Genomic DNA, 25,467 nt, shown 5'->3' with positions numbered 1-25,467 from the left:
AAAGGGAAAAGTGAAAGTGAAGTCACTCAGTCGTGTCCGACTCTTAGCGACCCCATGGACTGCAGCCTACCAGGCTCCTCCATCCATGGGAGTTTCCAGGCAAGGGTACTGGAGTGGCGTGCATTGCCTTCTCTGATACATAGTACATACACGCCCTCTTTTTTGGACTTTCTTTTCATTTAGGTCACCACAGAGCACCAAGTAGGGTTCCCTGTGCTGTACAGTTGGTTCTCATTACATACACATTTTATTTGTTGCTGTTGTTATTTAGTTGCTAAGTCATGTCCAACTTTTTGTGACCCCATGCACTGTAGCCCACCAAGCTCCTCTGTCCATGGGATTCTCCAGGCAAGAATACTGGAGTGGGTTGCCATTTCTTTCTCCAGGGAATCTTCCTGACCCAGGGATCCAACCCACATCTCCTGCATTGCCAGGTGGACTCTTTACCACTGAACCACCACAGAAGCTCTATCTAATTTATACATCATTATCAATAGTGTTTGTGTATCAACTCCAACATGAGAGTGTCATTTTAAAATTGTTATAACTATTAATATTAATAATAAGTAAAATTAAACCATGATCTGGCTGCACCCTCTGGTGTCCAGGTGAGCACACAGGCAATGGATGCTCCAGGTTCATGATTAAGCTCAGGAATCCCCTCTCCCAACCCTCCCCATCCTCCAGCTCCAGATGTGAAATAATCCTTTTGGTTCTAGAGAAAACCATTCCTCTGAAGGGGAGAATCTGTCTGCAACCAAGGCAACTCAGATGTGAAAAACAACTTTGCTTTTGTTTTATTAAGAGCCGTAAGCTCAGAGGGAAGTTGGGCTTTTCTCTCAACGAAATTACTTCTCACCTAACTCCCGTGATGTCACAGAAGGAGCTCAGAGCTGCAGCAGGAGACCGTGTACTTAATCAGCATCTCAGTAAAATGAATACTTCCTGTCTTCTCACCACGGCAACTGCATCCCGAATAACTGCCGCTTATGAGCCCAGAAAAATGGGGTCATTGAACAACCTCATGTTTATTACATTTAAGAAATTCTCATTTGTTTTCAGGTTGACATGAACCAGCAAGCTGGTTGGGTTCTCTCTGTGTGTATATTTTCCACTAGGAAAAAATAAACGCTTGACTCTATCCTGATACACAGCAAATTTTCCTTAAAAGATGTCTTGCCCCTTTGGGTATTAAGATTTTAAAATTGAGCACCGGATAAACACGATTTGAATGAATACACAGATTTTCCAGGGACTATTTACATTTTCTGCTTTTAATTTTTACCATGTTTTACTTTGCTTCTGTTTCTTTTTCTCCTCATCTAACATTATCTTAAATACTTCCCTTTAGAACATGCTTAATGGAAAACCTTGAAAACACACTGCCATCAAAATTCATCTCTTGTTCTCCTATTAAGAGGGCCTCCCTCGTGGCTCAGTGGTAAAGAATCTGTCTGCGATGCAGGAGATAGGGTTCGATCTGTGGGTCGGGAAGATCCCCTGGAGGAAGAAAGAGCAACTCACTTCAGTACTCTTGCCTGGGAAATCCCATGGACAGAGGAGCCTAGTGGGTACAGTCCATGGGGTCCCTAAAGAGTCGGACATGACTTAGCAACTAAACAACAACAACTCATATTAACCAGGGAGTGTGTTCCTTACTGGTATAAACAACAACCGTGTTACTTATCTTGTAGGCAATATTTTACATGATTTCATGAAATATTTCATGAAACATTCAATATTTTCTTTTTTTTTTAGTTTTTTTTAAAAATTTTATTTTATTTTTAAACTTTACATAATTGTATTAGTTTTGCCAAATATCAAAATGAATCCATCACAGGTATACATGTGCTCCCCATCCTGAACCCTCCTCCCTCTTCCCTCCTCCCTCCCCATACCATCCCTCTGGGTTGTCCCAGTGCACTAGCCCCAAGCATATTTTCAATATTTTCAATATTTCATGAAATTAAGATTTCATGAAAATCTTAATTTTCATATGACATATATTAATTAAAGCCTTGTTATGAAGGCCTTGGCTTAACATGTGTGTGGCAATTTGTACATCTGTTTTGGGTGTTCATTAAATTTTTGTTGATCGTATGTCTGTTTTAACAACAAATAATAACTTTTTTCTGTAAAACCACTATGTTGTTAGATCTTCATTTCATGTGAACACACAGTGAGGTTCATAATAAAAATGTTAGAGAAAATTATAATATTTACAAAAAAAAAATTTCAGTTTTTTTTTTCAAACTAAAAATTGCAGTCAAACATATTTTGGAGAGCAATTAGAAAACAAACATGTAGAAACAAAACAATTTCCACAAAAAGCTGTTTGGTATAAAAAGACAGTAACAAAACATTAAAAATTTCCGCAGAACAAGATTTGTTCAAGATTTATTTAACATGGTCTTGGCACCTAGATTAAATTAAGTGTGATCTCTCTGGAAACAGATTTTAAACTCGACTAGCCAAGCCTAATAATTAATGATTGTTTTCTCCCTGAATAAAATACAGCTTCCCTGAACACATTATAGCTCCTGTTTGCTCTTTGGCCTTGTATAAAAATGTTTTCTTTTTTTTCCAAACAAAGGTTTTTTTGTTGTTGTTAAACAAAGAATTGGTTTTCTATGTCCCAGAATTAGGAAGATGTAATGCTACAGACGTACAAGAAAGTTCTTGAAGTTTTTGTTGTTCATAGCCGAGGCACATCTCAAAACTCTCTGTACTGAAATGAAACAATACACGTTGGGCTGGACTGGCATCGGTCCTCTCAGGGCATTTCACCAGTTCCAGCCACATCGTGATACAGGGTTTGAGGAAGCGGTCCAGGAGCCGGCTCTCACAGTCTCTACCTGAGGAAACGCCGCCTTGTGAGAGGAGGGTGGCAGGTGTCCTCAACAGCGCTTCTCAGCCCGGTCTCTGTTGCAAGTGCTTTATGTGTCAGTCGATCCGTTTAATCCTCACACAAGTCTGTGAGGGAGGTGCTAACGTCATCCCCACTTCACAGATGGGGAAACTGAAGCCCAGAGGAAGTGACTCAAGGTCACGGAGAGCGCAAGCAGCAGAGGCGGGATTCACACTCTGGCATCTTGTGCAGACGCAGGCCTCTCAACCACCTCACAGCTCTGTCTCTCTCTTTTTAAAATGGATTTTTACTGACCATGGTTGCTTTACAGCATTGTATTCGTTTCTGGTGTACCCCAAAGTGAATCAGTTACATGTACACACACATCCCCTCGTTGAGATTCTGCTCCCGTTTAGGCCGCCAGAGAGCATTAAGGAGAGTTCCCTGTGTTATGCAGTAGGTTCCTGTTAATTATCCATTTTCTATAAGGTAGTGTCATATCTGGCAATCCCAATCTCCTGATTCATCCCACCTCTCCTTTCCCCCTTGGTAACCATGTTTGTTCTCTACATCTGTGACTCTATTTCTGTTTTGCAAATAAGTTCACCTGCACCATCTCCCAGGTTCCACATATAAGCAATATTAGATGATACCAGCCCTGTCTCTTGATCAGCACTCAGGTTCAAGAGCGGGGCGTAGTGAAGTCAGAACAGGAATCCAGCTTCTGACTTCTGCTCTGTCTTCACCCTCAAGCCGGTGAGAGAAACACAGATAGACAGTCATGGGACAGAGGCACCAGGGCCAAATCCTGCCCCTGTGGGCTCCCAGCTGAGCACTGGGCCACATCAGGGACTCCTCCTGGTTCTCAGTCACTTCAACAATGAGGCAGGAGAGATCTAATCCGACTTCCTGAGCTGCTCTGACAATCAATGAAACTCCATGGTGAGAGCACTTTTCATCAAGTCAGTGCTGAATACACATCATTCCCTCCACCTGACACCACACATCGTAAGCCATCTCTCTGTTTCCAGCTCACTCACAAACCCCTACAGCTCTACGTTCAAGGGAAACAGTCATTTGAAACACGTGGAATTGAAGTTTGCCACAACGTCAAATTAATCAGGAGTCTAATCTGTGCCAGCCCGTGGAGAATGCACTGAACGAAATGCATTTCTTCAAAAGACATTTTCCTAATTGTGTTTTCTAGTCGATTTACTGTCAGCAAGAGAAACATACAACTTGCAGACTGCTGAATATCTGATTTTAATGCCCAAGTCCTCCATTAGTTATATATGATCTAGAAAATGCAATTAAAGAATGGACTTGGTTGTTTCTCTGAAATTCAAGACTACCTTATTTACTTATATAATTATTTTAAGTGGCGCAGTTCTCCAGAACACAAAATAACTGCACACAAGAAGTAAATCACATGTCAAATTACAAAATGACATGCAGTAGGTTGCAGAGTGAACCCTGAACAGGTATGTCCATGTCCTAATCTTCAATACCCATGAATGTGACTGTATTTGAAACAAGGTCATTGTAGATGTGGTTAAAGGTTCCAACACAAAACCATCCTGGATTTAAGGTGGGCCCTCAATCCAATGGCTGGTGTTTGCATAAGGGAAAGGAGAGGGGAATCTGAGACACAGACGGACACACAAGAAAGAAGGTGATGTGAAGTTGTAGGCAGAGACTGGAGTGATGTAGCCACAAACCAAAGAACACTTGGAACCGCCTGGAGCTAGGAGAGGAGAGGAAGGATCCTGCCCTAGAGCCTTCGGGAGGAGCATGGCCCCATGACACCTCGATTCCAACTTTTGGGTTCCAGAACTTGGAGGGCCTAAAGTTCTCTCAGTTCCATGGTAATCTGTTGTGGCAGCCCTACAAAATGAATGCACTATATTTTTGAAGAGAAAAAGAAAAAAAACATGGAATGAAAATATTCTTTAACATACAGAATCACCTGAACATGCCTCCTTGCCTATTTTCTTTCTCTCTGGAGCACTAGGAGAAAATATTTTTTAAAATAACCCTAAAAGCATACTCTAAGTATACAACTCAACAGACAAGTAGGTTCTGTAACATTCTAAGAAAATGTAAGCATTTAAACTCATTTGAAAAGACCCTGACATTGGGAAAGATTGAAGGCGGGAGGAGAAGGGGACGACAGAGGATGAGATGGCTGGATGGCATCACTGACTCAATGGACATGAGTTTGAGTAAACTCTGGGAGTTGGTGATGGACAGGGAGGCCTGGCGTGATGCAGTCCATGGAGTCACAAAGAGTCGGACATGACTGAGCAACTGAACTGAACTGAACTGAAGTATTTAAAACTACCATTTTAATGAAGAACAACAGAAATGACTGTGTGGGTTTTTCTGCTTTTATAGTTTCCCTCTTTAAGGAAGAATAAATGATTGACTTAAAAAAATAAAGCATGTTGAGCTCATTCATGAATTAAAAAAAGAAAACCATAGAACAGCTTTCGTCCCAAAAACCACAAGGGCTGCCTTCCAAGTGCTGCCGGGCATGGATGTGGTGTGGGTGCTCTGGGCCGTTCCACTTCAATGCTGCTGCATTCGAGTGGCGGCAGCTCTCCTCTGCTCCATCCTCCCCAGACACCCAATCTCCCCCACGGTCCCTCCCTGACCTGTGCCGAAAGCCTGTCCCCACTTCCCTGCGTCTCACCCTGCTCACCTATTCTCTTGCCAATCTCCCCTCTACACTTACACTTTCTGTTCTGCTCCAGCATCTTCTCAAAAAGCCCTCACATCCTCCCCCTGGTCCTGTGAACCACGATGGACTTCTTAATTTCTCACCAGTTCAGTCTTCCTGGTGCCATTACACCTGGACATCACTATCAGTGGTCGTTCTCCAGGGATGTGCAAACCCAGATCTACTGTGGCCTGGCCATTCGATTCAACCTTTCTGCAACACGGATGAGCTTTTCTTCGACCAATGTCAGCCCGTGAACTACCCTTGTCTCTCTCCCGACTCTGACCCTTCTCTGGCCTTCCTTCACAGGTCCTATTTCTTTTCCCGTCATTCACTTATTCCACATATATTCACAGGGCATCTGTTATGTGTGCCAGGCATGGCAACAAATGGAAGAAGAGTCCTTCCCCCATGGAGCTCACATCCTTTGGGGTGGGCAAGAGGTAGGGGAGACATAAAAGCCTGTCTGGAGTCCTAAGCGCTAAAGACCATGAACAGGGAATGAAATGGGAAAGGGCTGCTGTAAAAGCCAGTGTCCAGGGGGAGCCTCTGATGAGGAGGCAACATCTGTGGAGGTGTTACCCTGGCTGCTGTCAGAAGAGGAGATGGGGCAGGGGCACAGATGGAAGCAGGGAGGTCAGTTTAGAAGATCGAGGTGTCTGCAGGTGAGTTGCTGTAACACAGATGGGGATGTAAGCCTTGGGCCTGGATGATCTTGGGGGAAATGAATGAAGATGGACAGAGAAGATGCCTGAAGTTTGTGCCTCTGGGGCCCCATTAGTTACCCCGCCTTCTCAGTACACTGTGTTCTGGGACCTGAGCCCCTCCTGGTCACCTTCTTTCACAGCCCCTTTCTCTGCCTCCTTTGCTGGTCTCCCTCACCGCCTGACCTCTAAGTCATGGCATTCCCAAGGCTCATCCTGCTTCTCTTCTCTTCCTCACCTTCACCCGCCTCCCCTGGGGCTCCCATCTCATGCCATGACTTTCATCAGACTAGGGGCAGACAACGGTTGACAGTATAACTTGTTGTCAAAACTGGTTCACTTCTGAGACTGATAATGGGGAATGAAGACATTGGATTGTCTTGGGCACCTGAGAAAGTACAGCTGCTTGGCTGTCTATACTAATGCCTCTTGGTTTTACACTGCCGATCCAGAGCTCCCTGTCTTCAAAATCTGGCTACCTGAGCCTCTGAGATCCTCCCCTCAGACATGTATGTGACATTTTACATGTAACGTGACGGAACAGTGACTGTGAAATTGCCTCTGGAACCATTCCCCTCATTCTCTCCAGCATCTCAATGAATGATAGCCCCAGTCTCGCAGCAGCCTGGACCTAAAGCCTGCTTTGAGATGCCAGCAAAGTCTGTCTCCTCGACCTTCAAAATACATGTGTAACCTAACCACTGCTGCCCTTCAGTCCTGCACCAGAAAGACCCAAGCTTGGGTAGACCCAAGCTCTACCCGAGATTTCTGCAACAGCCTTCTCAGCTGCAGGCCTGCCTTCTTCAAATCTTCCCCTTTAAATCTACTTTCAAGTAAGGCAGCTGGAGCAATCCATCCCCCGAAAGCTAAGTAAGGTCTAAAAGTCTGGTGGACTTCTATTATTAAGCTTGCTTTCCCCTCTGCATCACCTTGATAAGCAACATTTATTGTAAATTTCAGAGACTTACAATCCAGAAATACCTAACTGTACATGGCAAGGGGCACACAGAGGCCAGCAGGTACGCACATCAATCTACTAAAAGCAGGCCAATATCCTGGGTGGACTAACAGATGTCCTAGTCTACAGGGGCTGCCTTAACAAAGGACCATGGGCCCAGTGATTTAGACAGTACACATGTCACAGGTCTGTGGGCTGGGAGGTCGAAGATCAGGGTGCCAGCCTGATGGTGTTCTGGTGAGGGCTCTCTTCCTGGTTTGCAGACAGCCACCTTCCTACTGCTTCCTCCCAGGGTGCTGGAGGGAGAGAGCTCTGGCATATTTCCTCTTTCACAGAGACACCTGTTCCATCAGACCAGGACTTCAACTTATGACCTCATCTAACCTAATCACTTCTTCAAAGACTCTGTCTCCAAATACAGTCACATGTTGTGGGGGAGGAGGGCAGTTAAGGCTTCAACATATATGTTTCTCAAAGAGATGATTCACTCCATTGCAACAGGTTAAAATGTCTACTTCCATGTTTCTGTCTTACTCTGTTACAATTACCAAATATTTTCAGTTGTGCCCCTGGGATCTCATTTTGTTCAGTTGCTCAGTCATGTCCAACTCTTTGCAACTCCACGGGCTGCAGTACACCAGGGTTCCCTGCCCTTCACTACCTCCCAGAGCTTGCTCAAACTCATGACCATTGAGTTGGTGATGCCATCCAACCATCTCATCCTCTGCCATCCCCTTCTCCTCCTGCCCTCAATCTTTCCCAGCATCTGGGTCTTCTTCAATGAGTTGAGCTCTTTCTCCCTCCAGCTTTTCTGTCAAGATTTCACTGGGCCCCAGCCCTGAAGATTCTATTAACTAGCCCAGTCTCCTCCTCTTGCACAACCCCAACCCCCTCCAACTGTGTGTCTCCAACTCCCAGGACACAACAATGAGCCCAACAGGGGAGGGATGTGGATGGCAGTCGCTGGAGAAAGGCTTACTCCTGACCCAGGTGGGAGCAGGTACAGCAGTTTGGTATTGCCCCAAAAGTAGTGGCTAAGAAGTTACAAGAATATCAAGATTTATCCTCCTTGAAATAATACATGGTTCCCTTATGTGAAATCCTCAAGATAAATTAGAATGAACATGTAGATTGTTGGCTGAAAAAAAAAACAAAAAACACTATCAAACATTTTATCTTTTGAGTCTTTTGGTAGCAGCTCTTTGTTCCTTGGGACAAATGTTTTCTTTACCTTTCAGAAATAATTACACAAGCCCAGTGAATTTCCCAGGAGATAAGTTCAGTGAGGGAAGGAAAGGTCATGTGTGTTTATACTGCTGACTAAAAGAGATTCAGGGAAGTCATGTTTTAGCAGAAGTTCATGAAACCCACCAGCTTTTGTAAACTGTTCCTTTGACTGACATTATTACCCTACAAAAGGTGTTTTGTGTGTGTGTGTGTGTTAGTTGCTCAGTGGTGTTCTACTCTTCGTGACCTATGGACCATAGCTGTCAGGCTCCTCTGTCCATGGAGTTCTCCCAGCAAGAACACTGGAGTGCCATGCCCTCCCTCCAGGAGATCTTCTTGACTCAAGGATCGAACTCAGATTTCCTGCATTTCAGGCAGATTCTTTACCATCTTAGTCACCAGGGAAGCCCCACACAACATGTTAGTGTTATTGAAGTCAGACAATCATAGGAAACACCATTTCATGAAGCAACAGAAAACGAACAACCAACGGCAAAAGCTTGAAGGACAGTACAAATAAAGTCAACCTTTGGAGACTGAATCTGCTTTCCCATTATGTGTATTGGTTTGTAAGGGCTGCTGTAACAAAATGAAACAGACTGGGTGGCTTAAACAATATGCATTTATTTTCTCACAGTTCTAAAGGCTGGAAGTCCAGCCAAGACCAAGATGTCAGCAGATGTGGTTTCTTCTTTTTTTTTAAATGAAGTAACATTCGTTTATAACATTATATAAGTTTACATGTAACTACAATTTGACTTCTTGATATACTGTAGCATGCTTGTCACCAAAAAATATGGGATGCTTCATGAATTTGCATGGGGCCTTTGCCCAAGGACCATGCTCATCTCTGTATCCTTCCAATTTGATTACATAAGTTGCTAAAGTGAGCACAGGGTTGGTTTCTCCTGAGGCTGTCTCTTTGGCTTGCAGATGGATTGTCTTCTTTCTATGTCCTTACACAGTCTCTTTTCTGTGCCTGCACGCCCCTGGATTCTCAGGTTCAAAATCTCAAGGACCTACCAGATTAGAGCCCACCCTAATGACCTCATTTAAACATAATCATTTTCCAGAAACCTTATGTCCAAATACAGTCCCATTCCAAGGTATCAGGGGTAAGTCTTCAAAACATGAATTTGGTTGGACCCAATTCAGCCCATAATGTAGTACCTAACAAACTCAGTAGCTTGAAACAACAGTCATTTATTCTGTGCACAAATCTAATCTGGGCAGAGCTCAGCAGGGATGGCTCATCTCTGCTGCAGGCTGGGTCATGTGAGGAGACTCAGGTGGGGTTGGAGAATCCTCTCTCCAGATGATTCAATACCATGGCCGGCAGGCTGATGGATGTGGATGTTACCTGGGCACTCAGTGTGGGGCAGGGGTGATGGGTTAGGATCTCTGTCCCATTAGCATCAACAGAAAACATTCTTGGACCCCAAGAGGTAGCAGCTCGAACCTCCTGCCTGACACTCCTGACCTGCCAGCAGGGTGACTGGTACGAAGCAGATGTTAAATAAACACTGGGTTTTTGTTTTTAATAGATTTTATTACTTAGAGTAGTTTTATAAACTAACTCATTAGTAAAACAAAAAACTAACTCATTTAGTAAAACTAAAAACAAAGACTAGAAGATACAGAGATTTCTTCAATGTACCCTGCCCCTATACCTGCACAGCATCCCTGGTTATCCCCACCAGGGTGGTGCCTTTGCTACAAATGTTGAGCCAATACAGACACACATCGTAATCACCCGGGTTCACTCTGGATGATGTTCAAGCTACGGGTCTGGACAAATGTATAGGGAGTGACACATACCTACCATTACAGTATCATACCACATAGTTTCACAGCCCTAAAAATATTTGTTTTTAAATAACCAAAGAAGGTATACCCCAAGAAGGTTGGCCATTGATATACTACTCACCCTTCTAGAAAGAAATGTCTAATTTGGGGGATGTTATGGGCCAGAGAATCACGCGCCCTTTCAAAAAGCATTCTTTTAAAAGCATCTTTTAAAAAGTGGGTTCTAAGAAGCTTCAAGCCCTCACTGAGATGAACACTGTGGTCTTGGTTTGCAGAGGACGATGAGTGACCCTCTGAAACCAGCACGCCAAGCACCCACTTTTATGGTATGACTGCTGGCCTTCCAAGGTGCTAGGAGTGAACATTGATTTAGGTCACCCAGCTGGGTGTGGCTTAATCTCTTTCTTTGAATCAGTTAATTGTGATTAAAAGAAATAGACTTTCATGATTCAAATTTTTTATCATAAATTTAAGTCTTGCATTTAATACTTATGGAACAATGAACCATAAGTAAATATTATATTGGTAAATTATTACTTTTAATTTTTATTTGTTGCTATATAAATTTAACTACAACCTTAACTAACCACTGTGACTACGCCTACTACTGTGCCATCCACATGATAATATACTTTTGCCAGAGAACGCTCATGTTCAAACCTGTTGCAATCTAGCATTTCTTTCTCCTCAAATCTTTTGAAGATGAAAGAGAGATAAATGAAGGCACTAGAGTCAAGGTAACATGCTCCCCTGATCTAATCTTAACTGCTAGTCTTCAAATCCTCAAAAAATGCCATTACCTTTACAGCTGCTCTTCTTTCACCTCAGCCTCTTAGTAATTTCCCACCTGTTGACCTCCTCGCTCCACTCCTCAGCTATAAATACCTTCTATTTCTTGGATTCAGAACTGAGCTCAAGTCTAGGCTCGGGTCTCCTTTCTACCATTGCAATAACTCCTGCATAAAATCTGTTTCTGCTACTTTAACTGCTGTCAGCTCTGGTTCTGTTTGACCAGTCTCAGTCTAAAAGTTTTCCTGAACAAGGACAAAGGAAGATCAAAGCTCACGGGTACATCTGATGTCTGACTCTTAGTACAATCTTGCCTGTGCTTATGAACCCGCCCTCCTCCCCGTGTACATCCTCCTTACGCCCATCCACTGAGTCAGGACTGCCTCTTATCTGGTGAGCAGCTGTGCAGTTACAGACTTCACGTATCTCTAGCCTCTGAACTTCACAACATTCCTTTCAAAAAGGAATCACTATTCTTGCTAGTACTTCCATCTGTATTTAATGCATACTGCAGAAGGAGAAAAAAAAAAAAAAACTAAGGTGGGACCAAAAGCAAAGACTGAGGTATAAAGTGGCCATTGGTATAGATGGATTAAACCAGAAGATACTATTTTTAGAACTAACGTGTAATGATTAGAACTGGAAAGTCACCTAATATGTACTAAGTTTTCTAGCTCCTGATTCTTTTACCAAATAAAAACTATATTTTAGGTTCTAATCCTCCTCCAGTATGTTTTTTCTCCTCTGCAATGTTTTTTTATATGTATCATTATTACTTAATTTTTGGATGACTTTCACAGTCCATCCCTGAGTTTTAGGAAATATTAGACATTTGAGAACTTTAAGAAATACTGAAAGGTGGGTGCATCAGAGCATTAGCAAAGAATACAGCTTACATGCTTTGTACAATGTAAGCTCACAATCACTTTGGGTTTCAAAGTAGATATACTAGTCTGACAGCTAGGGTGCATTCAATGGAAGAAGAGCCTCTGACAGAAAAAAAAAAAAAAACAGGTTTTTTTAAGTCTAAACAAAAACTTAGCCTCGAAAATCAAACACAAGTCTGTTTTAGAGAAGTTTCCAAGAGCCACAGGACTGGGAGGAGCTCAAGCTGACATCATGCCAGGAGGAGATCTGAACTCTCTCTGGACTGAGAGAAGGGTTCTGGAAAAGACTGGAGGAGAAAACCAAGAAGACGTGGATGCTCCTGTGAGGTGCTAGACCATATTTTTTGCCATTTAAGTTTAGGTACCAAACATTTAAAAGAGAAGGATTTTTCCTGTCTTCAATCCAGAGGCCCAAGGGGAAAAAGTGGAAGCAGTGACAGTCTTTATTTTCTTGGGCTCCAAAATCACTGCAAATGGTGACTGTAGTCATGTAACTAAAAAAATGCTTGCTCCTTGGAAGGAAAGCCATGAGAAACCTAGACAGCATACTAAAAGCAGAGACATCACTTTGCTGACAAAGGTGCATATAGTCAAAGCTATGGTTTTTCCAGTAGTCATGTACAGATGTGAGAGTTGGACCGTAAAGAAGGCTGAGCACCAAAGAACTGATGCTTTTGAACTGTGGTGTTGGAGAAGACTCTTAAGAGTCCCTTGGACTGTGAGGAGGTCAAACCAATCAATCCTAAAGGAAATCAACCCTGAATATTCATTGGAAGGACTGGTGATGAAGCTGAAGCTCCAATAATTTGGTCACCTGATGAGAAGAGCTGACTCATTGGAGAAGACCCTGATCCTGGGAAAGACTAAAAGCAGAGAAGATGGGGGAACAGAGGATGAGATGGTTGGGTGGCATCACTGATTCAATGGACATGAGTTTGAGCAAGCTCTGGAAGACAGTGAAGGAGAGGGAAGCCTGCTGCAGTCCATGGCATCACAAAGAGTTGGACACGACTTAGTGACTGAACAACAACAACAACATATCTATTTAGTATGATGTTGTTATGGTTAATTTTATGTGCCAATACATACTCAGATATTTGGTCAACCATTACCCCAGATATTTCTGTGAAGTTATTTTTTAGATGAACAGATTTCGAGCAAAGCAGGCTGCTCTCCATAATGCAGATGGGCCTCGTCGAATCAGCTGAAGGTCTGAAAAGAAGAGGACTGACTTTCCGGGAAGGAGAGGAAATTCTGCCAGCAGACCCTCTTCAGACTTAAACTGCAACTCTTCCTGGGTCTCCAGCCTGATGACCTACCCTGCAAATTCTGGACTAGCCCACAGGTCACAATTAAATTAGTCAATTCCTGAAAAAAATCTCTCTGTTTATCTGCACATCCTGTTGGCTCTTTCTTTGGAAAAGCTTGATTCATAGGGATGCTGATGAATAACTGTCACAAATGCACGAAGCAGTTCATGGACACACATGTGTGAATGACATGCCTAGGGCTGTGCAAAGCGATGGTCTTTATTTCTCAGTGTAACAATCATTGGACCATACACAACCTTCATGGCAATGCAGAGGATGGTTTAAAATTCCCAGTAACATGCAAGAAATGCTGAGGGATGGACTTAGAAAATTCTGAGGGCTGCATTTCAAGTGAGTTTCATTTCTCAGGAAAGTGAATATGCCTCATTTTCCAGCATGAGAAGAAGATGACTTGATTTTCCTCAATTATAATTTAAATCACTGGACCAGTTCTAAAAACCACACTGAAGTGTTACATCAGAATATAAACTGCACGTCAATCAGTTGATTCAATCAATGCAAATTACCCATTTTCCTGGGCTGTTGTTTTTTTATTTTGCAACAGAAAAAATAATTTATCTCCCAATATGTATTATATTTTAACAATGTGTTTTTTCATTATGAATTAGAGAAAAATATGCTGTGCTGGTTTCTGGATCATGTCAGACATCATTCAGGTATGAACTTAAATAATTCAGTGCATTCTCTGTTATGTTACTCTAGGCAGATTCATGGCTGCAGGTTATTTCTCTTTTTACATGAAACATTATGTCAATATTTTAAGGCGATGTGGCATAAGAACCACCTGCTGTATATTTAAAGCCCTATGAGATCAGAACCACAAAAGAAACACAAATGCTAAGTGACACTGATATATTAAAAATCATCTACAGTCATGTTCTTGTTTTTGTATAGAAACAGCTCATAAAATGTTTTCCAGTATGCCTTCAAGAAATTTCTTTAAAGATGACTTGGGGAAAATAATTGCTAATTAATTTTAACACCATGTTAATTATGCTAATAAAATTCTAATTAAAATCCTTGTGATGTAAATCAGTCTTTCTTTGTGTGTTGTATATGTGTACGTCTGTTAAGTATTACACAGGCTGTCAGATACTTACTAGCTTTATCATGAATCTATACAGTGGGCTTGCCTGTATATGGATCTTTTGACTTACGCAGTTCTGCTTGCCATAAGCATTGGGCAAATTAATGGTGAAAGCCTAATATTTATGGTGCCAGGGAGGTCAGCTAATTGATGCTCATTAGGGAAATGAAACAAGCAGGAGAAATCAGCTTTTTTGAAAGACTAGAAACAGAGAATAGGGCAATTTGGACATTATCATATTTCAGGTTGATTATATGTGATTGTGCAATGAAAACTATATAAACCTATAGCAACTTCTATTCTGTAAGATATGAGGGTTCCTTGGAGGGTATTTGTGCTGCCCGGTGGCTCAATAGGAAAAGACTTTGCCTGCAATTCAGGAGATTCGGGTTCTATCCCTTGGTGGGGAAGATCCCCTGGATAAGAAAATGGCAATCCACTCCATTACTCTTGCCTAGAGAAAGAATCTCATGGACAGAGGAGCCTGGCAGGCTACAGTCCACAGGGTTGCAAGAGTTGGACATGACTTAGTGACTCCACCATCACCAACATGGGGGTGAGGTGGAGTGTGTTCATGAGTTTGTAACTTGAGATGCTGCTAAATGTGGAAACACCAGCAAAGCAAGTATGTCCATTTCAAGCCCTCCTACTTGCCTGGCCCTGTGCTTGGTTGTGGGGACACCACAAAACCAGACACAGACAGACCCAGGGACAGAAGCAATAAGCTAAAAAGTGGAATACAGACTCTGTTGGGCTATAACGAGCACCTTATTCCGGGTGAGAATCAAGGAGGGCTTCCTGAAGGAGACTGCATTTGGGCACAGTTTCAAATGTCATGGTGGCTGACAAAGAGGGGGCAGGGAGGCATTTCACATAAGGAGCAGCATTTCCTTAAGTCTCCTAAGTGAGAGAGAGCAATTTTACTGGGGGAACTGATATCTACCATCTGTTGAAAATCCCCCTCTTCGATTGGCAAGTGAATTTGGAAAGCAGCGTGGCTCTTGGGTGGTAGAAAAGTAACACGTGGTGTCAGGCTCCCTAGCTGCCAACGCTCACGGTATAGGAAGAGAATAGATGGGGAAAGGACCTGGCACCTCCACAAAGTAAACGCTTTTTTCGATGATAGGGTAGCCAAGCGGATGGTGAAAGTGCTTATATTTATATTCACAACAGCAATCAGCTCAAGACACTATCTTGTCATGAGTCTTAGGAGACACAGAAGCTAATTAGGATAAGGAGACTTTCCAGCTTCTCCACTGCACATGTGCAACTGGTCAACCCACTGAGGTCTACAAAAGTGAATTCTGGGAAAACCACACACAACACATATTTGCTCATAAATCTGAAAACCCTATAATTAGGATCTTGCCACTTCTAAATTCCACTGATGTTGCAAGAAAATGTTCAAAACCTAATGAGAGCAGAGGCAGACACAAAGGCACTAAATCTCCTCTACGTTTATGGAAACACTTGGGATTGAATCCTCATTTCAAAAGCAGGCGCACCGGATGGACATGTGCTCTGGAAAAGATCGTCTGCACGCAGGTCTCTTCTCCATGAGGAATCCGAGTTCTTGGTGATTTATCCTTCCTGTCGGCAGCATCCGTAATTCCCAGGCTGCCTTTACTACTGGATTCCTGAAGTGATGAGAAATTAGGGATGTAATCTTTGTGTTCAGCCTTCTTCCAAGAGACATAAATAATTCAAGTGAGACAGAGAGGAAGTTTCTTCTGTGTAGAAAACAAATAATTTTCACCTGTAAATACAGTTTTATAATACTAAAAAATGTGGACACTCAAGGGAGTATCAGATAAATTAGTTCAACTGAAGAACAAGCCAAAAGTCTGCAAACTAAAATCCATGGATCCTGGAAGGAGCAGACTGTTAGGATTCAGGATGCTGCATCTCATCCCTGCTTTTGTTATTTCATAGACCTTGTTGCTATTGTTCAGTCACTAAGTCACATCTGACTCTTTGAGAACCCATGGACTGCAGCATGTTAGGCTTCCCTGTCTTTCACCATCTCCTGGAGTTTGCCCAAGTTCATGTCCATTGAGTTGGTGATGTCATTCAATATCCTCATCCGCTGTCATCCCCTTCTCCTCCTGCCTTCAATCTTTCCCAGCATCAGGGTCTTTTCCAATGAGTGGCTCTTCACATAAGGTGGCCAAAGTATTGGAGCTTCTGCTTCAGCATCAGTCCTTCCAATGAATATTCAGGGTTGATTTCCTCTAGGATTGACTGGTTTGATCTCCTTGCAGTTCAAGGGACTCTCAAGAGTCTTCTCCAGGACCACAGTTCAAAAGCATCAATTCGCCACAGGTATACATGTGTTCCCCATCCTGAACCTGTGGCGGATTCATTTTGATATTTGGCAAAACTAATACAATTGTGTAAAGTTTAAAAATAAAATTAAATTAAAAAAAATAAAACAAAATCAAAAGCATCAATTCTTTAATGCTCAGCTTTCTTTATGGTCCAACTCTCACATCCATACATGACCACTGGAAAAACCATAGCTTTGACTAGATGGACCCTTGTTGGCAAAGTGATGAGAAGCTCCCAAGTCCAAGGCTGTGTGACAGACACGAGAGACACACGGGGAAGAGCAGAAGATTCTCAATCCCTCATGTCCCAAGTCTAATTTCAGCCATCACTGCAGGGGACATCTCCCTGTAGCTCAGATGATACAGGAGTAGCTGTCATGGTCTTGTACTTTCTGCCTGGGGTCATCACCAAAACGACACCAGCCCACTTGGCTCCAAGTAAGCACAGCTCAGAAGTGCAGGGAAGTTAATGTCCCCAGGGAACCCGAAATCACTGGAAGCTGATGGATAAACAGTCGCCTCCCTGGACCACTAGAGGAAGTGTTCCTCTGCTTCCTGCAATTCAACCCCTCACTCAGCACCTTGGCAGTGACCTTGATGGTCAACACTTAGGTTATTTTCCCTCCTTCCCTGCCTCACTCTCCTGCTTTCTGGGATCACCTAAGACATACACAATCTACACCCAAGGCTTTGTCTCACTGTGGACTTTAGGGGTCCCAACTTGGACCAGAGCTAGAGAAGAGATCACCAAATTGGTCTGAATCACCAAGTGGCCTGGCAAAAGCAGGGTGGTTTTGACTTAAGTTTTGTCTAAGACTTTGGGGCAGAGGAGAACAAACCGAGCTGAAGCAGCAGCAGGAGGGGAGGCTGGGGGTGGGCAGGTGAGCAGTGGGCCTGTGATGAGATGCTGAAATGCTTGGCTTGAAGGCGGTCAGGATTCACCTCGTCCTGAGCATCCATCTCGAATTCTGAGAACCCTGCTACTTCCCAAGCAGCCAAGTGGTCCGCTAACCTCACTTCTGCTGGGATACAGAGCCCAGACAGACTGCTGCTGGTTTTTCCACTTTTTTCTTGCAACCTAGGCTCAGAAATACATTTTGCTTGGCAGCCAGAGCTTATGTACACGTATACACATACATATGCATATTTATGTTTATTAGGTATTTATTGGGTATATAAATGAACAAAAATGTCATAAACTTCATTCTTACTACATGTGATGCAAGCTAACCCCTTCCATTCTGTCATGGTCTCTCATTCTGACTCTTGTTTTACAAAACTGATTTCACAACCCTGACTAATTGGTTGCAATCTGTAGCTTAAAAATCACCAGTCTAGGTCAGTCTTCCTAGAATTCCGAGAAACCACTCCTCCTTTCTGTGCCTTGCTGTCTTGCTTGGTAAAATAATGAAGAGGAAACAGTCTGATGATAGAAGCCCTTTCTGCCTTTCAAAGAGTTTTATGTGTCGATGTCAAATTCATAATAAAATGTCAGGTCATATACTCCGTATTCCATTAATTTTAGTAGCTAACAGAAGACACAGTTTAAATGAAAAAGCTAGGTGCTGTGTTACATTTTTTTCCAGAAAATATGTTTGCTAAGATGTTACACGTCCTTTTAGCAGTATTATGATTTATATTCAAAATTAGGATACACAGTAAGTACCCTACACACAAACCTTCAAGCTGTGAACATTCAAAGCTGCGAATGAACAGTCCATCAACATCAGGCATGAGTGAAGTCACAGCTGGCTGTCCGTCTCCTATCGCTGGTAATTCTTCAGCTCTACCATCTCCCACGTCTTCTCCCTCCTCCAATCAGTAACTCTTCTTGCCTATTCACTCGATGCCAGCCCCAGTATGCCAGCTGTTTTACTGTACTACTGTACTTTTCAAGATACTGTAAGATTAAAACAAATCTTTATTTTTTTGTCTCTCTTTGTTTTGTATGTATTATTTGTGTCAAAGTATCATAAACCTATTACAGCATAGTATTATACAGCTTAGGTAACTTTGTTGGACTGATGAACAAATTCGATTCAAGAACACGCTCTTGGAATGGAATTTGCTTTTATGTAGGGGACTTTTCATTTCTTTATATCTGATATATTCGAGGCTTTAAAAAAATCAGTTCTGCTTCTCATGCCGTTCTCCTCACTCTGTTGGCCTAAAAGGGATCATGTGCCTTTACAGTTAACAGTCTCCTCCGTCCAGCCACAGACATCCTGCCAGGCTCAGCTGGGAAGCTCTCCCTTCCTGCCTCCTCCTTGGCTGTGTCCCCACACCACTCTAGTTTCATCAGATCCTGGGGCTCTCTTCTGTTTATGAGGCTCTGAGAACTTGAAGAACAGAACCTGTTATTCTCAGGACTCAGAGCACCTCACGCAGTACCTGACACAATGCAGGGGCCCATGAAACATCTACAATAGGAAAGAAATACATCCTGTCTTTGATAATTTCACTCGGATGTTGCTAGGTGCTCATATCTCAAGCCCTGATGCCATTTCTAACGGAAAGAGCAACTGTTTACTAACACAGTGAAAATACTCTGCACTTTCCAATTAGACTGCCTATGGCATCGTCTTTATTGAATTGAATTTGGGCAGAAGAACAGTCGTTGAGTATTGGCAGAGTTATTTATAGTCTACTCAGAAGGGAGCAGCTCTGCACGCTCCCCACTGTGCCTCAGGAACATATACTCATTCTGAAGCTCAAGTTCTGAAGTGTCTTTCGTGTCAATCAGAATCCTTTGTTCGCAAATGACAACAATGCAAGCAAAAACCACAATGCAAGCGAACAACAGTGGCTCCCCAGGCCAGGGGAGCTTCCACCGGGCTCCTGTGACCTCCAGAAGGGCAGGCTCAGAAGGAGCCCAGAGCCCCTCTCTCCGGGGTCCCCACCACCGCTTCTCTGCAGATGCTGCGCCTCATCTCTTCTAAGGACTCCTCTGCTCCGGCTCCTCACTCTTCACCACCAGAGATAAGCGCACATCACCCTTTTTGGTTCCAAGTCCAGACATTGCAGGGAAGGGCTCCCGTGGGCTCCACCTGGGTGAGGTGCTGCTCCCCAGACCACCACTGTTGGCAGGCGGTGGTACGCTGTGATTGGTCACCTCTGGAAAAATCCCCATCCTCCTGAGGAAAACCACCATCTTCAGAAAACGACTGCTCCCCTGGCAACCACATGGATGGAATCCAGAGAAACACATTTCCTAGAAGAGAAGCAGCTACTATTCCAGACACAGAATCTGATGGATGTCTACAGAATAGTCTGGGAGCGTAGCTCCAATTTCACATCCTTTTGTGATATTCATTCATAGCAATTTCCCCCACTTATGGGCAAACATCCACTCTTTTACTACGTAAGCCTCTTTAAGTAATTTAAATTTGCATCTCAGCCCTTAAACCAGGTTTTAAGCTGTGTGGGAAGAAAGTGGGCTTTTAATTTTGTTTAGAACTAATCACAGTGATGATGTCTTCTCAGCCCTTTCGATCTGTTGCCCACATAGCCGATGACAGTGCCTTCTGCACCCAACTTTAGTTTCAACAATAGTCTTGGATAATTTCTACTTCCAACATGTCTTTATTCCTTCAAATAATCACTTGTATGTTGAGATACATTTTATCCATATATACCTAATCTCATAGGAATAAACATCTCTAACTTCATGGTGTTAGATAAACAAATGATCCTGAATGCAACCAGAATTGACCTTCAGAGAGGACCTTTAAAAACTACAAAAAGGATCATATAAAAGGATGTGTCTCACTGAGGACCATTGGTTTGACTCAATATCAGTCTTTCTACATGATTTCTGGAGTTGCCCCTCACTCTCAGACCCCTCTTTTACATGAAAAGACAGAAGTCAAAATCTGAGTCTTTTAAAAAGACTCTTACAGGCTTAGCAAAAAAGTAACCTTAGCTATTTCTTTAACTTAATATAGTAAAGCAGGCTGTGCTTCCCTAGGGGCTTGGTGGTAAAGAATCCACCTGCAATGCAGAAGCTGCAGGAGATGGAGGTTCGATCCCTGGGTGGGAAGATCCCCTGGAGGATGAAATGGCAACCCACTCCAGTATTCTTGGGCTTCTCTGTGGCTCAGCTGGTAAAGAATCCACCTGCAATGCAGGAGACATGGGTTCCATTTGGGAAGATCCCCTGGAGGAGGAAATGGCAACCCACTCCAGTATTCTTGGGCTTCCCTGTGGCTCAGCTGGTAAAGAATCTGCCTGCAATGCAGGAGACATGGGTTCCATTTGGGAAGATCCCCTGGAGGAGGAAATGGCAACCCGCTCCAGTATTCTTGCCTGGAGAATCCCATGGACAGAGGAGCCTGTAGGGCCACAGACCACAGGGTCACAAAGACTCGGACACAACTGTGGAGACTTAGCACACATGCTGAATAAAGCAGGATATGCTGGGCCCTAAATAAGGGACATGAAGTGGTAGCTAGTTTGGTGAGGTTTAAGATCCCCTGGAGAAGGCAATGGCAACCCACTCCAGTACTCTTGACTGGAAAATTCTATGGACAGAGGAGCCTTGTAGGCTACAGTCCATGAGGTCGCAAAGAGTCGGACAAGACTGAGCAACTTCACTTCAATTGTGCCGTTGACTTGAGCAGTTTCAGGGAATTAACATTTCGCCTGCATTAGGTCTGGACACATGAAGTTAAGCTACTGGAGAGAGAAGCTGAACACGTGCAGAGCAGCTGAGACAGAGGGGTCGAGCATCAGCCATCTTCGGGGTGTCATGGCTGGTGCTGGATGCCCCCCTGACATCACTAGGTGGCTGCGTCTGACCCAGGTTCCCTCCAAGTGGGATTCCTCCACCTGGCATGCGAAGTCAACTGAAGGCAAAAGGCTTCTTTCCACAACTCTGCTACCTCTAAATTTCCCTTTCTCAATATTTTTCCGCAGTACCAGGTTTTCCCATTATTCAAAGCCAGAAATTTTGGAGTAAATTTCAATTGTCTTCTCCCTGTTTATGTTCAGTCTCCAAATACCATCATAATTTCTACACAGGTCTTCTCTTCTTCTTTGGTGTGATTTTTCCCTTTCCAGTGGGTGAATCTATCATCTTTCTGAGTTCCAGTCAGTGCCCACCACTTCCAACTCCTTATGCAATCCTTTCCAGATTTGTCTTCCTAAAATGCAGCCCTGCACAGGCCAATTACCTGCTCAAAGTCCTCGGTGCTTTCCTATTGCTTTTAGAGAAAAAAATTCAAGAAAAAAGTCTGGTCCTCTGCTACCTGGCTCCAACCTATGTCTCCAGATGAATCTCTTGAATTCCCTCATGGCTGTTGTCAACCTAGTCTATTCATTTTTCTCCAAACATGTCTCTAGTTTTACAAACTGTCAATTTCCCGAATCTTCCATAACTTGAAACAAAAATTACCTGAATTACCGGCACAAAATAGTCAGCTTACAAATGTCCGTGGAATGAATGAAACGATTCATAACAACATAAGAATGAAACCATCTGTCCACAACACACAGACCAAAAGTTGTTGTTTTTTTTTCTTTTTCTTGGATGACTGGCAAAATTCTATCTCAATCCCATGTTTCTCATCAGGATTTCATTTACAATTTTTACTTGATATACCAACCAGATACAAAAAAATTTTCTAAATTACAAAAATAAAGTACTCCCCTGATCCATCCAACTCTGTTCCCCCTTTTGAGTTTCTATCTCAGTCCATGGCAGTTATATTTTGATCCAGTTGTCAAAACCAGAACCTCAGGACTGTCCTTAGTTCCACCCTCTCCCAATCACCATTTAAGAGTTACCTACATTGCAATATGACAAAAAAAAAAAAAAAGGAAAAAAGAAAAACCTTATATTCATGGTTGTTGTTCAGTCACTCAGTTGTGTCCGACTCTGAGACGCTATGGACTGCAGCACACCAGGCTTTTCTGTCCTTCATCATCACCCAGAGTTTGCTTAAATTCACATCCATTGAGTCAGAGATGCCATCCAACCATCTTGTCCTCTGTCATCCCCTTCTTCTCCTGCCTTCAGTCTTTCCCAGAATCAGGGTCTTTTTGAGTTTAGTAAATACTATGGGTTGAGCTGTGTCACCCCAAATCCATCTGTTGAAGTCCTAACTCCAAGTACTTCAGAATGCATCTCCAGGCACATCCCAGGTGGCCCAGTGGAACCCACCTTGCAAGGCAGAGGATGTGGGTTGGATCGTTAGGGAACTAAGATGCCACATGCCACAGAGCAACTAAGCCTCCACACCACAACTGGACAGTCTGTGTGCAACTAAGATTTGAGATACCCAAATATACCACTAAATACAATGAAAACAAATAAAGACCAAAAAAGGCATCTCTATTGGGCACAATTAGTTAAGATGAGGTCCTTCTGCAGTAGGTCTGGTATGACTGGCTAGAGTCCTTATAACAAGGGGCCATTTGGGCACTTAATATTTTGGCCACCTTATGTGAAGAGCTGACTCATTGGAAAAGACCTTGATGCTGGGAAAGACTGAAGGAAAAGGGGGCATCAGAGGATGAGATGCTTAGATAGCATCACTGACTCAATGGACATGATTTTGAGCAAACTCTGGGAGACAGCAGAGGACAGAGGAGGCTGGTGCTGCAGTCCATGGGTGTTGCAAAGAGTCAGACACGACTGAGCACTGAGCAACACGTGGGCATAGACATGCACACGGGGAAAACACCACATGCAGTCTGGTGTTTCCAGAAGCTACTAGAAGATTCTCCCTTAGCACCTTCAGGAGGAGCATGACCTTGCCAACACCTTGATCCCAGACTTCCAGCTTCTAGAACTGCAAAACAGTCCATTTCTATCGTGGAAGCCCCTCAGTTTGCAGCACTCTGCTTTGCCAGCCCTACTAAACTGATACACTGAGTCCTGGCTAATGGGCTAGAAGGTTTTTCAGACTGACAGTTCTTTAATGCTCACAGTTGCCAGGGAGTCATCTACAGTTATGGGTTCACACACCAGTATCCCATTTTCTAGCTGGAAACAAATGCTCAGAAAGATTAAGTACTAAAGTTATCATCCAGATATAGATAGCAGAGCAAACCAAAATATCTGTGATTCTAAAACTCAAGTTCATATCCACTCCATTTCTGGCCCCTGGATGACCTCTCCTGACACTGTTCAAGGCTGTGACAAGGTCACAGGTGGCCCTTCCACTGTTCCAGTTCTCTATACTACAGAGTTTCCATTTAAGACATTACTTAAGGTGGCTCAGCTGGTAAAGAATCCGCCTGCAATGTGGGGGACCTGGGTTTGATCCCTGGGTTGGGAAGATCCCCTGGAGAAGGGAAAGGCTACCCACTCCAGTATTCTGGCCTGGAGAAGTCCATGGACTGTACAGACAGTCAGAGTCAGACATGACTGAGCGACTTTCATGTTCACTAAGGTGCCACATGGGAACAGAAACTTGAATAAGATAATTCACTGTATTTTAGATGAAGCCCATGTTCCCCAAAAGGTCCCAAAGACAACCTTATTTTTATCTAATTTATCAGACGTGCTATTTAAAATGAAACGAGTCATGAACACATTGAACATGCTTGGCTGCACCTTTTTTACTGTTTCTTTTATGAGGCAAACACGCTCGTGCTCAAAGAAATTAAAACGGTAGCATCACACTGTGCACAAACAATGAAAATTAAATTCTGAAACATCTCAAAGTTGATATTTGGTCTTAATATGTACTGTGTGAATGAATGAAACTACAACCAAAAATGCAAAGACTGACTTGCTATTTCAAACAGAGGAATGATGAAAACTACAGAATACAGAACGTTACTGCCTTTTCTTTAAGCATTAACTTGACTACTACTGGAAGAAATGCGTACTATTTTTTTTTTGTTTGTTTGTTTTCTTTTTAATATCCTAGGGCAGAGTTGTGAGTTTTTTCGTAAACTTCTCTTTGAGGGAAGGCAGTACTCATCACAACACAGACCAGGGTTAATCTAGAAAGGGCAGTTCTCAAAGTCTGGTCCAGGAACCCCTGGACTCCTTCCTGGGAACCTTGTAAGGATAAGACTACTGTCAGATGGATAGTTCAGATTTTATTTGCACTTTCAACTCTGGACATTCCCACTGAAACTGCAGAAACAATGGTGGGTAAAACGGCTAGTACCTTCAAAGGAATCAAGCCAGTGACATGACGCTGTCTGGGAGCTGTTATATCCTTCATTGTCACATGCTTGCAGTAAAAAAAAAAGAAAGAAAGAAAATGCCAGTTCCAATTAAGAATGTCCTTGACAGGCAGTAAAAATTGATTAATTTTATTACATCTTGACCGTTGATTGCACTTCTCTTTAATATTCTGGGTGATAAAATGGAAAACACACGTAAAGTTCTCCTGCTTTATGACGGTTTTCTCCTGGAGAAGCACTTACTTGTGTGTTGAGTTGTGAAATGAACTAGCTGCTCTTTTCATGAGACACTAATTTTACCGGAAAGAAAGACTGACAGACAAGCTGCAGCTACGCAGCCGCGGGTGGACGAGGCATTTCCTTATGGAGCTGATGACACAGGAAGGGGCTCTCATCAACTACTAACAGTATTCACGCATTCAGGAGAAATGTATATTAGCATGTGGAAAAGCCCGGAATGCCAACCTTGAATTTAAACATTTCCCAGTACTTACAGACTTTCTGAGATTGTTGGTAAAACTAACAAATATGACTTGCAAAAATGTATCATTTAATGAAATACATCAACATTTAGAATATCTTCATAACCAGCTATATATGCCAACACACCCATGCATAAAAGATCCATTCAATACATTTATG

General features: G+C 43.0%; 1 protein-coding gene and 1 non-coding gene across 3 annotated transcripts in view; both read right to left on the bottom strand.

Moving 5' to 3' along the window:
• Nucleotides 1-25,467, bottom strand: part of CTNND2 (catenin delta 2) — a 1,100,621-nt gene that overhangs the window by 337,750 nt on the left and 737,404 nt on the right. The gene's annotated exons all lie outside the window — the stretch shown is intronic.
• Nucleotides 9,247-9,350, bottom strand: LOC133233861 (U6 spliceosomal RNA). Its single transcript, XR_009731906.1, has one exon. It is a non-coding gene; the product is annotated as a U6 spliceosomal RNA (small nuclear RNA).

Source organism: Bos javanicus, chromosome 20 (assembly GCF_032452875.1).
Source record: "Bos javanicus breed banteng chromosome 20, ARS-OSU_banteng_1.0, whole genome shotgun sequence".
NCBI lineage: Eukaryota > Metazoa > Chordata > Mammalia > Artiodactyla > Bovidae > Bos > Bos javanicus.
Note: the sequence above shows the minus strand (reverse complement) of the source record. Positions and strands in the feature narration are given on the sequence as shown.